Genomic DNA, 15,836 nt, shown 5'->3' with positions numbered 1-15,836 from the left:
GACCTGCAATGGTCGTAACGTAAAACATGGCGCCGGCTGTTCGCAGACCCGACCCGCCATCCATGAAACTACAGACCAGGCCCTGGCCATCCCCTGGTCGCCCCTCACCCCTTCTTGTGTATAGGACACACCTGGGCAATTGTCCACATTGCCGGGTAGATGCCTGTGTTGTAGCTGTACTGGAACAGCTTGGCTAGGGGCGTGGCATGTTCTGGCGCATAAGTTTTCAGTACGATTGCCGGTATATTGTCAGGGTCTATAGCTTCTGCAGTATTGAGTGCCTTCAGCCCTTTCTTGCTATCATGTGGAGTGAATTGTATTGGCTGAAGACTGACATCTGTGATGCTGGGACCTCCGGAGGAGACCGAGATGGATCACCCACTCGGCACTTCTGGCTGAATATTGTTGTGAATGCCTCAACCTTGACTTTTGCACAGATATGTTGGGTTCCTCCATCATTAAGGATGGGGATATTTGTGAAGCCTCCTCTAGTGAGTCGTTTAATTGTCCGCTACCATTCACGGCTGGATGTGGCAGGACTGCAGAGCTTAGATCTGATGCGTTTGTTGTGGAATCGCTTAGCTCTGTCTGTTACTTGCTGCTTATGCTGTTTGGCTCACAAGTAGTCCTGTGTTGTAGCTTCACCAGGCTGACACCTCATTCTCCGGTATGCCTGGCGTTGCTCCTGGCACGCTCTCCTGCATTCTTCATTGAACCAGGGTTGATTCCCTGGCTTGGTGGTAATGGTAGAGTGGGGGATATGCCGGGCCATGAAGTCGATCCCATTTAGCACGGTGGTAGTGCCACACAACACGATGGAGGGTATCCTCAATGTGAAGACAGGACTTTGTCTCCACAAGGACTGTGCGGTGGTCACTGCTACCGATACTGTCATGGACAGATGCACCTACAGCAGGCAGATTGGTGAGGATGAGGTCAAGTATGTTTTTCCCTCTTGTTGGTTCCTCACTACCTGCTGCAGTCCCAGTCTAGCAGCTCTGTCCTTTAGGACCCGGCCAGCTCGGTCTGTGGCGGCACGACCCAGCCACTCTTGTTGATGGGCATTAACGTCCCCCACCCAGAGTATATTCTGCACCTTTGCCAATGCTTCCTGCAAGTGTTGTTCAACAAGGAGGAGTACTGATTCATCAGCTGATGGTGTCCGGTACGTGGTAATCAGCAGGTCGTTTCTTTGCCCATGTTTCACCTGAGACTCCATGAGGTCCAGAGTCGATGTTGAGGACTCCCAGGGAAACTCCCTCCCGACTGTATCCCACTGTGCCGCCACATCTGCTGGGTCTGTCCTGCCGGTCAGACAGGACATACTCAGGAATGGTGCCAGTGGTGTGTGGGACATTGTCTGTAAGGTGTGATTCTGTGAGTATGACAATGTCAGGCTGATGCTTGGCTAGTCTGTGAGACAGCTCTCCCAACTTTGGCACAAGCCCCCAGATGTTAGGAAGGAGGACTTTGCAGGGTCGGCAGGGCTGGGTTTGCTGTTGTGGTTTCCGGTGCCTGGGTCGATGCCGGGTGGTCCATCAGTTTCTTGCTTTTTTTGCATTTTCGGATCAGTTGAAAACAACTGAGTGGCTTGCTAGGCCATTTCAGAGGGCATTTAAGAGTTAACCATTTTGCTGTGCGTCTGGAGTCACATGTAATCTAGACCAGTAAAGAATGGCAGGTTTCCTTCCTTCAAGGACTTTAGTGAACCAGATGGTTTTAACAACAATCAACAATGGTTTTGTGGTCAACATTAGGGGCGGGATTCTCCCCTACCCGGCGGGGCGGGGGGTCCCGGCGGGGCGGAGTGGCGTGAACCACTCCGGCGTCGGGCCGCCCCAAAGGTGTGGATTCCTCCGCACCTTTAGGGGCCAAGCCCTCACCTTTAGGGGCTAGGCCGGAGTGGTTGCCGTCCCGCCGGCTGGCGTGGAAGGCCTTTGGCGCCAGGCCAGCCGGGGCCGAAGTGACTCCACCGGCCGGTGGAAGTCCGCGCATGCGCGGGAGCATCAGCGGCTGCTGACGTAATCCCCGCGCATGCGCGGGGGGGGTCACCTACGCGTCGGCCATCGCGGAGACCTACACGGCCGATGCGTAGTAAAAGAGTGCTCCCACGGCACAGGACCGCCCGCAGATCGGTGGGCCCCGATCGCGGGCCAGGCCACCGTGGGGGCACCCCCCGGGGCCAGATCACCCCGTACCCCCCCCAGGTCACCGGAGCCCGCCCGCGCCACCAGTCCCGCTGGTAAGAGAGGTGGTTTAATTCACGCCGGCGGGACTGGCATGACAGCAACTGGACTTCGGCCCACCGCGGGGCAGAGAATCGCCAGGGGAAGGGGGACCCGCCGACCGGCGCGGCGCGATTCCCGCCCCCGCCGACACTCTGGCGCCAGAGAATTTGGCGGCCGGAGGAGGCAGGATTCACGCCGCCTCCCGGCGATTCTCCGACCCGGTGCCTACTTCTGGGAGGTGAGTAGTGAGTTTAAAAACCTTAACTTTACAGGAGCAGCCCTTTGGATTTCGGCGGCAGCGGTGCGCAGGGGCCTTCTGGGAGGTGAGTAGTGAATTTAATAAGCCTTGCCTGGTCCCGTGTCTGTTCTTCTTTTCTGTTTTATTTGTTTTTATATAAGGCGGGAACCGGAAGTTCGACCTCTGGCAAGTCCCCCCCCCCCCCAACCAATAAATTCTGGTGGAGAGGAAACCCGAGACACTACACGTGTAGTGTCTCCCACCCACCCTCCTCCTCTAACCTAATAATAAGACCCATTGGTGTAAGGTAAGTGCCATATTATATTATTATATTATTAGCATTGTGCAGGTCAAGGATCGGAGGTGGAGGAGCAGTCTCTGTCAGCGAGAGAACCTGAGAACATCTCAGACACTCAGAAGGTAAGTAAGTGATTTTTACTTTTATACCTTTTTTCAAATTGTGTGTGTCGGGGGGAAACTGAAGTGACATCACAGAAAAGCTGTGGCCAGAGTTTCTGGTTGGGATTCTAACCTATAATTTAAAAAAAATTTGAGTATTTGGGAACTAATTAAACATAATAACTTAATTATAATTTAGAGGATATCTAAGCCAGAGATCGGAGAGTATTATAGTTAGCTATCGCATTTCTATTAGAAATCTAGTGCTAGGAAACAGATAGTTGACAGTAACTTTGCAATTTAAAAAAAAAAGTATTTAAAAAAAAAAGACAAATTTTAATTAATTGACGCAATGTCAGTTAGAGGGGTGCTGTGCTCTGACTGTGAGATGTGGCAGGTCCGGGAGGCTTCCAGCGTCCCGGATGGCTTCATCTGCAGAAAGTGTACCCAACTGCAGCTCCTCACAGACCGCATGGTTCGGTTGGAGCAGCAATTGGATGCACTTAGGAGCATGCAGGTGGTGGAAAGCGTCATAGATCGCAGTTATGTAAATGTGGTCACACCCAAGGTGCAGGCAGAGAAATGGGTGACCACCAGAAAGGGCAGGCAGTCAGTGCAGGAATCCCCTGTGGTTGTCCCCCTCTCGAACAGATATACCCCTTTGGATACTGTCGGGGGGGATAGCCTATCAGGGGAAAACAGCAGCAGCCAGAGCAGTGGCACCACGGCTGGCTCTGATGTTCAGAAGGGAGGGTCAAAGCGCAGAAGAGTAATAGTAATAGGGGACTCTATAGTCAGGGGCACAGATAGGCGCTTCTGTGGACGTGAAAGAGACTCCAGGATGGTATGTTGCCTCCCTGGTGCCAGGGTCCAGGATGTCTCCGAACGGGTAGAGGGAATCCTGAAGGGGGAGGGCAAACAGGCAGAGGTCGTTGTACATATTGGTACTAACGACATAGGCAGGAAGGGGCATGAGGTCCTGCAGCAGGAGTTCAGGGAGCTAGGCAGAAAGTTAAAAGACAGGACCTCGAGGGTTGTAATCTCGGGATTACTCCCTGTGCCACGTGCCAGTGAGGCTAGAAATAGGAAGATAGAGCAGACAAATACGTGGCTAAACAGCTGGTGTAGGAGGGAGGGTTTCCGTTATCTGGACCACTGGGAGCTCTTCCGGGGCAGGTGTGACCTGTATAAGATGGACGGGTTGCATCTAAACCGGAGAGGCATAAATATCCTGGCCGCGAGGTTTGCTAGTGTCAGACGGGAGGGTTTAAACTAGTATGGCAGGGGGGTGGGCACAGGAGCAATAGGTCAGAAGGTGAGAGCATTGAGGGAGAACTAGGGAATAGGGACAGTGTGGCTCTGAGGCAGAGCAGACGGGGAGAAGTTGCTGAACACAGCGGGTCTGGTGGCCTGAAGTGCATATGTTTTAATGCAAGGAGCATTACGGGTAAGGCAGATGAACTTAGAGCTTGGATTACTACTTGGAACTATGATGTTGTTGCCATTACAGAGACCTGGTTGAGGGAAGGGCAGGATTGGCAGCTAAACGTTCCAGGATTTAGATGTTTCAGGCGGGATAGAGTGGGATGTAAAAGGGGAGGCGGAGTTGCGCTACTTGTTCGGGAGAATATCACAGCTATACTGCGAGAGGACACCTCAGAGGGCAGTGAGGCTATATGGGTAGATATCAGGAATAAGAAGGGTGCAGTCACAATGTTGGGGGTATACTACAGGCCTCCCAACAGCCAGCGGGAGATAGAGGAGCAGATAGGTAGACAGATTTTGGAAAAGAGTAAAAACAACAGGGTTGTGGTGATGGGAGACTTCAACTTCCCCAATATTGACTGGGACTCACTTAGTGCCAGGGGCTTAGACGGGGCGGAGTTTGTAAGGAGCATCCAGGAGGGCTTCTTAAAACAATATGTAAACAGTCCAGCTAGGGAAGGGGTGGTACTGGACCTGGTATTGGGGAATGAGCCCGGCCAGGTGGTAGATGTTTCAGTAGGGGAGCATTTTGGTAACAGTGACCACAATTCAGTAAGTTTTAAAGTACTGGTGGACAAGGATAAGAGTGGTCCGAGGATGAATGTGCTAAATTGGGGGAAGGCTAATTATAACAATATTAGGCGAGAACTGAAGAACATAGATTGGGGGCGGTTGTTTGAGGGCAAATCAACATCTGACATGTGGGAGGCTTTCAAGTGTCAGTTGAAAGGAATACAGGACAGGCATGTTCCTGTGAGGAAGAAAGATAAATACGGCAATTTTCGGGAACCTTGGATGACAAGTGATATTGTAGGCCTCGTCAAAAAGAAAAAGGAGGCATTTGTCAGGGCTAAAAGGCTGGGAACAGACGAAGCCTGTGTGGCATATAAGGAAAGTAGGAAGGAACTTAAGCAAGGAGTCAGGAGGGCTAGAAGGGGTCATGAAAAGTCATTGGCAAATAGGGTTAAGGAAAATCCCAAGGCTTTTTACACGTACATAAAAAGCAAGAGGGTAGCCAGGGAAAGGGTTGGCCCACTGAAGGATAGGCAAGGGAATCTATGTGCGGAGCCAGAGGAAATGGGCGAGGTACTAAATGAATACTTTGCATCAGTATTCACCAAAGAGAAGGAATTGGTAGATGTTGAGTCTGGAGAAGGGGGTGTAGATAGCCTGGGTCACATTGTGATCCAAAAAGACGAGGTGTTGGGCGTCTTAAAAAATATTAAGGTAGATAAGTCCCCAGGGCCTGATGGGATCTACCCCAGAATACTGAAGGAGGCTGGAGAGGAAATTGCTGAGGCCTTGACAGAAATCTTTGGATCCTCGCTGTCTTCAGGGGATGTCCCGGAGGACTGGAGAATAGCCAATGTTGTTCCTCTGTTTAAGAAGGGTAGCAAGGATAATCCCGGGAACTACAGGCCGGTGAGCCTTACTTCAGTGGTAGGGAAATTACTGGAGAGAATTCTTCGAGACAGGATCTACTCCTATTTGGAAGCAAATGGACGTATTAGTGAGAGGCAGCACGGTTTTGTGAAGGGGAGGTCGTGTCTCACTAACTTGATAGAGTTTTTCGAGGAGGTCACTAAGATGATTGATGCAGGTAGGGCAGTAGATGTTGTCTATATGGACTTCAGTAAGGCCTTTGACAAGGTCCCTCATGGTAGACTAGTACAAAAGGTGAAGTCACACGGGATCAGGGGTGAACTGGCAAGGTGGATACAGAACTGGCTAGGCCATAGAAGGCAGAGGGTAGCAATGGAGGGATGCTTTTCTAATTGGAGGGCTGTGACCAGTGGTGTTCCACAGGGATCAGTGCTGGGACCTTTGCTATTTGTAGTATATATAAATGATTTGGAGGAAAATGTAACTGGTCTGATTAGTAAGTTTGCAGACGACACAAAGGTTGGTGGAATTGCGGATAGCGATGAGGACTGTCTGAGGATACAGCAGGATTTAGATTGTCTGGAGACTTGGGCGGAGAGATGGCAGATGGAGTTTAATCTGGACAAATGTGAGGTAATGCATTTTGGAAGGGCTAATGCAGGTAGGGAATATACAGTGAATGGTAGAACCCTCAAGAGTATTGAAAGTCAAAGAGATCTAGGAGTACAGGTCCACAGGTCATTGAAAGGGGCAACACAGGTGGAGAAAGTAGTCAAGAAGGCATACGGCATGCTTGCCTTCATTGGTCGGGGCATTGAGTATAAGAATTGGCAAGTCATGTTGCAGCTATATAGAACCTTAGTTAGGCCACACTTGGAGTATAGTGTTCAATTCTGGTCGCCACACTACCAGAAGGATGTGGAGGCTTTAGAGAGGGTGCAGAAGAGATTTACCAGAATGTTGCCTGGTATGGAGGGCATAAGCTATGAGGAGCGATTGAATAAACTCGGTTTGTTCTCACTGGAACGAAGGAGGTTGAGGGGCGACCTGATAGAGGTATACAAAATTATGAGGGGCATAGACAGAGTGGATAGTCAGAGGCTTTTCCCCAGGGTAGAGGGGTCAATTACTAGGGGGCATAGGTTTAAGGTGAGAGGGGCAAGGTTTAGAGTAGATGTACGAGGCAAGTTTTTTACGCAGACGGTAGTGGGTGCCTGGAACTCGCTACCGGAGGAGGTAGTGGAAGCAGGGACGATAGGGACATTTAAGGGGCATCTTGACAAATATATGAATAGGATGGGAATAGAAGGATACGGACCCAGGAAGTATAGAAGATTGTAGTTTAGTCGGGCAGTATGGTCGGCACGGGCTTGGAGGGCCGAAGGGCCTGTTCCTGTGCTGTACATTTCTTTGTTTAATCCCGCCTTAGACTTTTAAATCCAGATATTTTATTGAGTCTAAATTCTACCATCTGCCAAGATGGGATTCGAACCAGGCACTCCAGAGCATTACTCTGTCTCTGGATTATTAGTCCAGCAACAATTCCATTACACCAGGGCCTCCACTGGCAGGTGGGTGAATGTAAGGTTGATCGGGGTGTAGTTGGGTCAGTCAGGTGGGCAGTTAGCCTCTGTCAGAACGTTAGCTGTGTCAGGTCAGGGAGCTAGTCAGGTCATTTTGTGAGAACCAGTTAGTTGGTAGTGTGGGTAGCTGGGTCATGTTGCGGGATTAGCCAGGCTGGGTTGGGAGGTTAGTTGGGTTGGCTCATGGTGTAGTCTTGTTGGGCGGGAAAGGTGGTCATGTGGGCGTGAGGGGTCATCGCTTTGGATCGCGGAGCGGTCAAGGACGAGTCGACGGGGTAGTTGGGGATCGGAGCTAGTTGGGGAGGGGTTGAGTGGGGAAATTGTGTGACAGTGTGAGCAATTGGGAGGGCTCAGTTGTATCGTCACCCGGAATTTATGCTTGGGTCTTTCTTTTTAACATTTCCTGGTTAGCTATCGAAGTAAGTACATCAGAACTGTCCAAAGTCTCTGACTCTAACTGGGGAACTGGGGAATTTTCCACTGTAAGTTGAAACATCCATAGAGGTTCCGATTGTGCTGTTAGATGCACGCCAATGTAGACAATGGCATTGACCCTGTGACATAGCAATAGCATCCTTGAGTATCAGGCTGCATGATAAAAGGTACAGCCTCCACGTTCCGTGATCCCAACTGCAGATGTCCACTGTTGTCTGTAACTCTGCATCATAAGTATTCCTTATGAGTCAGGCATATGGTCAAGTGGAGAAAAGCAAATTACTGCGGATGCTGGAATCTGAAACCAAAAAGAAAATGCTGGAAAATCTCCGCAGGTCTGACCTTGACAAAGGGTCATCTGAACTCGAAACGTTAGCTCTTTTCTCTCCCTACAGATTCTACCAGACCTGCTGAGATTTTCCAGCATTTTCATTTTGGGCTGGGGATATAGTCAAGTGATCTGGCTGTGTAACTGTTCGGACCCAGGGCCTGTGCAGAGATGCTTATAGTTACTGCTCGTAATACACCTCATGTAACTGTGTTCAACCAGAACGCTCATCATTCTCAATATCTTGCTTAGCACAGAGACAGATCCCCAGTGGTCCACATCGAGACCCTCAACATATAGATTGGCAGCAGACCGCAAGTGACCATGACGGGCAGCGCGGTAGCACAAGTGGATAGCACTGTGGCTTCACAGCGCCAGGGTCCCAGGTTCGATTCCCCGCTGGGTCACTGTCCGTGTGGAGTTTGCACGTTCTCCCTGTGTCTGCGTGGGTTTCCTCCAGGTGCTCTGGTTTCCTCCCACAGTCCAAAGACGTGCAGGTTAGGTGGACTGGCCATGATAAATTGCCCTTCGTGACCATAGTAGGAGGGGTTACGGGGGTAGGGTGGAAGTGAGGGCTTAAGTGGGTCGGTGCAGACTCGATGGGCCGAATGGCCTCCTTCTGCACTGCATGTTCCATGTTCTATGACAGTCATTCCGCAGGGTCCCGGAGAGCAGCTTCAATCATACGTCTGGTCTCCGACAATCCGCAGAGTGGAAGATCTGGGCTTATCCTTCTTATGAATCTATCAGGTTTGCTCTTTAAAATGTTTCTGTTATATAAAGACAGGTCATGAGGAACAGGCACTGATCTGACAATATAATGGACCATTACTTTTGCTTTGGAAAAGACCAAGGGAGCAGACATTTAAGGGATACTGTAATGGGATCTAGGTTTGGCATGTAGACAAGATTCTACTTCCAATTACCTGAATGCCTGTTTTAGCCACTGATCACCGGAATATCGAAACAGGAATAAGCCATTCTGCTCCTCAAGCCTTTTCCGCCAGTCAATTCGATCGTAGCTGATTCGTACAGAAACATCATCTACTCAACTTTTCTTGAAATCCCCTGAGAGCCTTATCCCACAAAAAAATCTATCGATCTCAGTCTTGAAAATGTCCGCCGAGTTTGTCCTTTCGTCTTGGCAGAGCGAATTGACACAGATGGCTCCTCTCTCTCTTCTGTTTACTTTGGCGCTGGAATTACCAACAGTGGTGATTAGGGCAAGCTCCCATCAGCCAGGGAGCAATTGGGACTGGGCAAGACAAATTGGCCTTGCTGGCAGATATTGCTCTGCACACCATGAACTTATCCCACAATGCAAAATTCAGTAACTTCCCCCACTGAAGCAGAAAATGATTTGGGAAAAGACCAATTCAATCTCTGTTTCAAATAAAGATATCAATCCTCCCTCTTTACACAGCCAAAAGCTTCTCAAACATCATGCCGCATTCAAAACCCAAAATTCTCACTCGCTGTGGGATCTGATATTGGTTTTCAAACAAGTGAATCAAGTTAATCCCTGGAATATCCTATCCAATTTCCTTCTTGAAGCAGAGGCGATTTTAAATAAAGACTGTTTCCGAATCAAATTAAGTTTCACCTTCATCCTTTTGACATGTTTTTTACTCCAAACGAACCAGTCAAGAACAAACAAAAAACAATTTATTAAACAATGACAAACATAACATCACTGAACTTTAGCCTGAGGGAATTGTAAGTGTCTGATGGAGGCTGACAGGAGCCAGATTCTATTTCTTAAGTTTCCCTGGTACTGCATCCACATTTATCAACATTACAAAATTTGTCTTCAGGCAATATAACTGCCTCCAAGGAAATAGTAGCAGATGGCGTACTGATTCTCCCTGACCGTCTCATAAAATGTTGGCCAACAAAATATTCTAAAATAGTTTGGAAAGAAAGAATAAAAGGAAGAGACTTTTGTTTCTCCAGCACCTTACAGGTGTCTCTATCTTAAAGTACATTCCAACAAAATGAGGTATTTTTCCGAATCAAATTAAGTTTCACCTTCATCCTTTTGACATGTTTTTTTCTATATCAATCCTCCCCCTTTACACAGCCAAAAGCTTCTCAAACATCATGAAGTATAGACACTGATTCAGGACGGCACGGTGGCACAGCGGGTTAACACTGCTGCCTCATCGCGCCAGGGACCCGGGTTCGATTCCAGACTCGGGTGACTGTCTGTGCGGACTCTGCACGTTCTCCCCGTGTCTGCGTGGGTTTCCTTCGGGTGCTCTGCTTTCCTCCCACAGTCCAAAGATGTGCAGGTTAGGTGGGTTGGCCATGATAAATTGCCCCTTGGTGCCCAAAAGGTTAGTTGGGCTTATTGGGTTATTTGATAGAATCATAGAATTTACAGGACGGAAAGTGTGGAGGTGTGAGCTTAAGTAGGGTTCTCTTTCCAAGGGCCGGTGCAGAATGGATGGGCCAAATGGCCTCCTTCTGCACTGTAAATTCTATGATTCTATGATTCAATGTAGGAAATATGGCATGCAATTCTTACAGCAAAATCTCTCACAAAAGACCAGGGGATGAGTTCTCCATTTGAGAGACTAGGTGCTGATGCTGGGACTGGATCACGAGTGCTCTACTTGGACGAAAGCGGTGCCAGTCCCGGAACGATTCCGTTCCCATTAATGAGCTCGCACCGGAACCACGTGGAACTTCGCAATTCGTGTGCATGACAACCCTCATCCTAGCTACGGTGCAGCATGCCCATCCCATTGATGGACCCGCTGGGGCCAGAGTCACTTAGGGGGGTGGCCTGGTTGGGGAGTGGAGTTGGGGGGGGGGGGGGAACACTCATACGACCCATGGCGCTAAGCTCCCTTTGGGCAGTCAGCGGCATGCGCAGCCGCATGGCTGCCTTGCAGGCTGCGGAAATGGTGGTCCGTGCCCATCCACCCCGACCCCTCGGCCCAACTCCGAGCCACCCCCTCTACTCTCCCCCGCCCCCCGGCCCTGACAGATGCTCCCTGGCCAATGGCACAACTGTCAGCACACGGTAACAATGTTGGACACTGTTTGTAACCCCTCCCACACCCTCAGCAGCCACAGCGCATGTGCCCCAATTTGGCACAAGTGACCCTCGCCGTGGGTAATTCCTCCTGGCGGAGGCGGAGCACCGCGGATGACCCGAAGAATGACGGGTCGGGCCCGTTAATGGGATGCCGACGGTCTTTACTGTACAATCTGCCTGCCCACGCTGGAGTGCAGTGTAAAACGCATTCACACCGCTGTCGAGGGACCAGGGCATAGCATTCTGTTTGTCGCCCAATCGCATTTCACGGTTCTGGCGTCGGCCGATGGAGAATCCTGCCCCATGCATTTGTTTTTTTTGGGGGGGATGGCATTGATTGAGGGATAAATAATAATAATAATCATTATTGTCACGAGCTGGATTAACACCGCAATGAAGTTACTGCGGGGAGAACACGAGCGGAATTCTCCAGCTGTTTGCTGATGGCGGGATTCTCTGATCCTGCGGGCAAGCGCATTCCCACCCGAGGGTTTCTCGGCGAAGTGGGGTAGCTTCAGTGGGAATTTCCGTTGACAGCGGTGGGACAGAGAATCCCATCACCAGTGAACCTCGCACCACCTCCCCCCGCCGAGAAACGTGCGGCTGGGAGGCTGGAGAATCCTGTCCCTCTTTGAGATACTTCACTGGGGTCTGCTATATACTTGCGGGTTCAACATAAAGAAGAATGAAAGTGGAATGACATAAAGCTCACCATTCTTTGGAATTAATCATAGAATTTACAGTGCAGAAGGAGGCCATTCGGCCCATCGAGTCTGCACCGGCCCTTGGAAAGAGCACCCTACTTAAGCCCTATCCCCATAACCCAGTAACCCCACCTAACCTTTTTGGAAACACTGAGGGCAATTTAGAACGGCCAATCCACCTAACCTGCACATCTTTGGACTGTGGGAGGAAACCAACGCACACACGGGGAGAATGTGCAGACTCCGCACAGACAGTGACGCAACCCGGGAATCGAATTTGGGACCCTGGAGCCGTGAACCAACTGTGCTAACCATTAATGTAAGCCTGACTCGGACTTATTTATTTGTTCATGGGAGGTGAATGTTTTGAGAAAGACCAGTATTTATCTTGAATAGTCTTTGATAAGTGAGCCGCTTTTTTTTAACCTCGATAGTTCATGTGATATAAGAACACCCACAGTGCTTGAAGAGATGGAACAGCAGGATTGCGACCCAGCAAAAGTGAAGGAACGGTGATTTTATTCCAAGTCAGGGTGGTGGTGTTCCCATGTGCCTGCTGCCCTCAACCTTTCAACTAGTAGAGGCCATTGATAAAGAAGGTGCAGTCAAAGGAACCTTAGAAAATTGCTGCAGTGTATCTTGTAGATGGTACACACGGCTGCCACTGTGCATCGGAGTGGGGGGGAATGAATGTGTCGGTGGTGGGTGGGATGTTGCTTTGTCCCGGGTGGTGTTGAGCTTCTTGAGTGTTGTTGGAGTAGCACACATTCAGACAAGTGGAAAATATTCCATCACAGTCGTGACTTGTAGATGGTGGCCAGGTTTTAGGCAGACAGGAGGTAAGTTACTCACGGCAGAATTCCGAACATCTGCCCTGTTCCTGTTGCCACAATATTGATCTCACTGTTCCGGTTAAATTTCAGGTCAACAGTAGTCCCGGCTATTGATGATGGGGGATTTAGCGATGGTAATTTTGTTGAATGTTAAGGGGAGATGGTTGGATTCTCGATTGTTGAAGATGGTCCTTGCCTGGAACTTGTGTGGCATGAATGATACTAGCCACATATCAGCACAAGCCTGAATGTTGCATCTGGACAGATACTGCTTTATTATCTGTGGAGCGGTGAATGATACTGAAGACTGAATAGTCAGCAGTGAGCATCCCCACTCCTGTTATTGTTCATCCTTCAAGGTGAGGGTGACCATGTTTATCACCTTGGGTTTATGGTCGGGATCTGATGGATAAAAGCAATGATTCCCCCCACCCCCCGACAACACGATCAAAACACCCCTCTGGGAACTTAATCACAGTTCTGTTCAGATGCAACCTCTCCGACTTATACAGATGCCATCTCTCAGAGCCATCAACCCAGCTCTGACTGTACTCTTCTGAGGAACCAGTGCCCTCACCAGCTTCCAAAACGGAAAAATCATTTTTGAGCGGGATCCCAGAGGACTCCTGCACTATGTGCCCAGTTCTCTTGGTGGTCACCCATTCCCTCCCTCCCTCCTGGCCCTTAAACTGTGCTGTTACCACCTCTCTGGATGTGCTACCCATGTAGCTCTCAGCCTTGCGGATGCCACTCAGTGACCCCAGGCACCGCTCAAGCTCTAAAACCCAGAGCTCAGGTTTCTGCTGCTGGCAGCACTTCCTGCCTATATAGTCGTCTAGGATGCCAGTCACGTCTATAAATTCACACATATTACAAGACAAGCATTCTACAGGAATGAGCTGTCCTGCCAAGTCTGAACTTTACTTCTCTTAGGGTTAACATTATTCAACTTTGCTTTGCTTGTATGACCAATTGTTTCAAACTTCCCAAAGTCTCATTGTTTCACATATACCAAAGTCAAACTTTTTTCACCTTTTCAACATCGCATTATTCCAAACTTTTCAAAGTCTCGCTGTCTCAAATTTCCTGAAGTCTAACTACTTCAAACTTCCCAAAGTCCAAATATTCCAAACAGTCCAAAATCTCACTGTTCCAATCTTCCCAAAGTCTCACTGTCTCAAATATCCCAAAGTCTCACTGTCTCAATGTTCCCAAAGTTTCACTGTTCCAAACCTCCCAAAGTCTCACTGTTTCAACGTTCCCAAAGTTTCACTGTTCCACACTTTCCAAAGTCTCACACATCCCCAAATCTCACTGCTTCAAACTTCCCAAAGCTCAAATTTTCAAAACTCACCATAGTCTCACTGTTTTAAACTGCCCCAAAGTTTCCCTTATATATTATATGTGTCCTTTGTTTGCTTTTTGTCTATATCAATAAAACTTACAATCAGGTTTGTGTCTAAAATTGACTCCTCAAAGGAATACTCCCTATTTGTCATGTGAGTGCATCTCTAGCACCGGTCAAGGCTCGACACCATCCAGGACAAAGCAGCCCATTTAATTGACATCCCAATCTACCACCCTCCACCCTCACCACCGACCACAGTGGCAGTATTGTCTACCATCTGCAGTGTGCACTACAGCAACTAACCAAAGCTCCTTTTCCTCTTTAAAAATGTTTCCAATTGAGGGGCAATTTAGCGTGACCAATCCACCTTCCCTGCACATCTTTGGGTTGTGGGGGTGAGACGCACGTAGACACGGGAAAAATGTGCAAACTCCACACGGACAGTGACCCGGGGCCGGGATCGAATCCGGGTCCTCTGCGCCATGAGGTAGCAGTGCTAACCACTGCGCTACTATGTCGCCCCAAAGCTCCTTTTCGACAGTGCCTTCCAAAACCATGACCTCTACCAGCCAGAAGGTTAATGCTGGCAGACACATTGCATCAACTGCAAGTTTCCTTCAAAGTTACACATCAACCCAACATGGACAGAAAAGTCACCGTTGTTTCATCGTTTCTGGGCGAAAATCCTGGAACTCCCTCCCTCACAACACTGACTGTGTAGAGGTTCAAGGAAGTAGCTCAGCATCACCTTCCTGAGGCCAATTAGAGATGGGCAATAAAAGGTGGAGTCAGAAAGAGCTCTTTCACCCAATCAATAAATTAGAAACAAACTGTGAAGCGCTTTGAGATGCTTCTGAGAGGTTTGTTGAAGGAAAATTTCAATCCCCCTTTCCTTTTTCAGAGTCCCTGCAACTCATTCTGGTAATTTTGATCACTTGCATTCTTAGTTATACCCGAGAACATTCAACTAAACATGTGCCTCATTTTCACATGCAAATGGAAAATCTGTGAAATGAAGATAGAATTTACCAACTAAATATTGCCTTTCTTTCTTTCCAAATATTGTGATAGTACGAATCAATCACAGGCAATTAACTCCTCTTAACTCGAATGGAAATAGCTCACAAAAATGCCAGATGTGAGTGTGTTATGCATCAGAAGCTCAGTTGATTCAAATTATCTCTCGCTTTAATCCTGAAACATTTTGGAGCACGAGTTTGTTATCACCTGCTTTTAGCTCCCAATTGGAGGCTCAATGTTCACCAGAAATTGGGCCTTAGGCCTTGTCTCAATAACTTGAATGAGTTGCTGGCACTGGTTGTGTCTCCAGACGCAGCTCGCCTCTGACCTAATTATCAGTTTCTGGCTGCTTGACTCGTATCAAATGCAATAGAAGAAGGAGCACAGAAGCAAGCCATTCAGCCCACCTGGTCCATGCTAGTGTTTCTGCTCCACACATTCTCCTCCAACGACACAATATTCCTTTTCCCTCATGTGGTTATCTTCTTGTCATAACCCGCACAAGACCCACGGGGGCGACCGGATTGAGCTCCGCGTGGGGCTTGTGGAGTACATGTTCCCCCACTGACGGGCAGAGACCCAACAGCGGGCTCGTTCATTGCATGAAATAAAAGATGGCCCAGGAAGGAGCCGGCATCTCAGGATGGACCCTGGCTGGGACTTGGACGGTTGCTTTGTTATCCTATTTTGTAGCATGAGTGGGAAATAAGCTATTTCCAGCTCTCCTTTTCGGGCTCTTCATTGACTACAATATTGGCGACGAGGATAAAATGGAACTCCAGTCGACGTTGCTGGCCACTCAGACTAAG

Source organism: Scyliorhinus torazame, chromosome 5, assembly GCF_047496885.1.
Source record: "Scyliorhinus torazame isolate Kashiwa2021f chromosome 5, sScyTor2.1, whole genome shotgun sequence".
NCBI lineage: Eukaryota > Metazoa > Chordata > Chondrichthyes > Carcharhiniformes > Scyliorhinidae > Scyliorhinus > Scyliorhinus torazame.
This window is presented reverse-complemented; position numbering follows the sequence as displayed.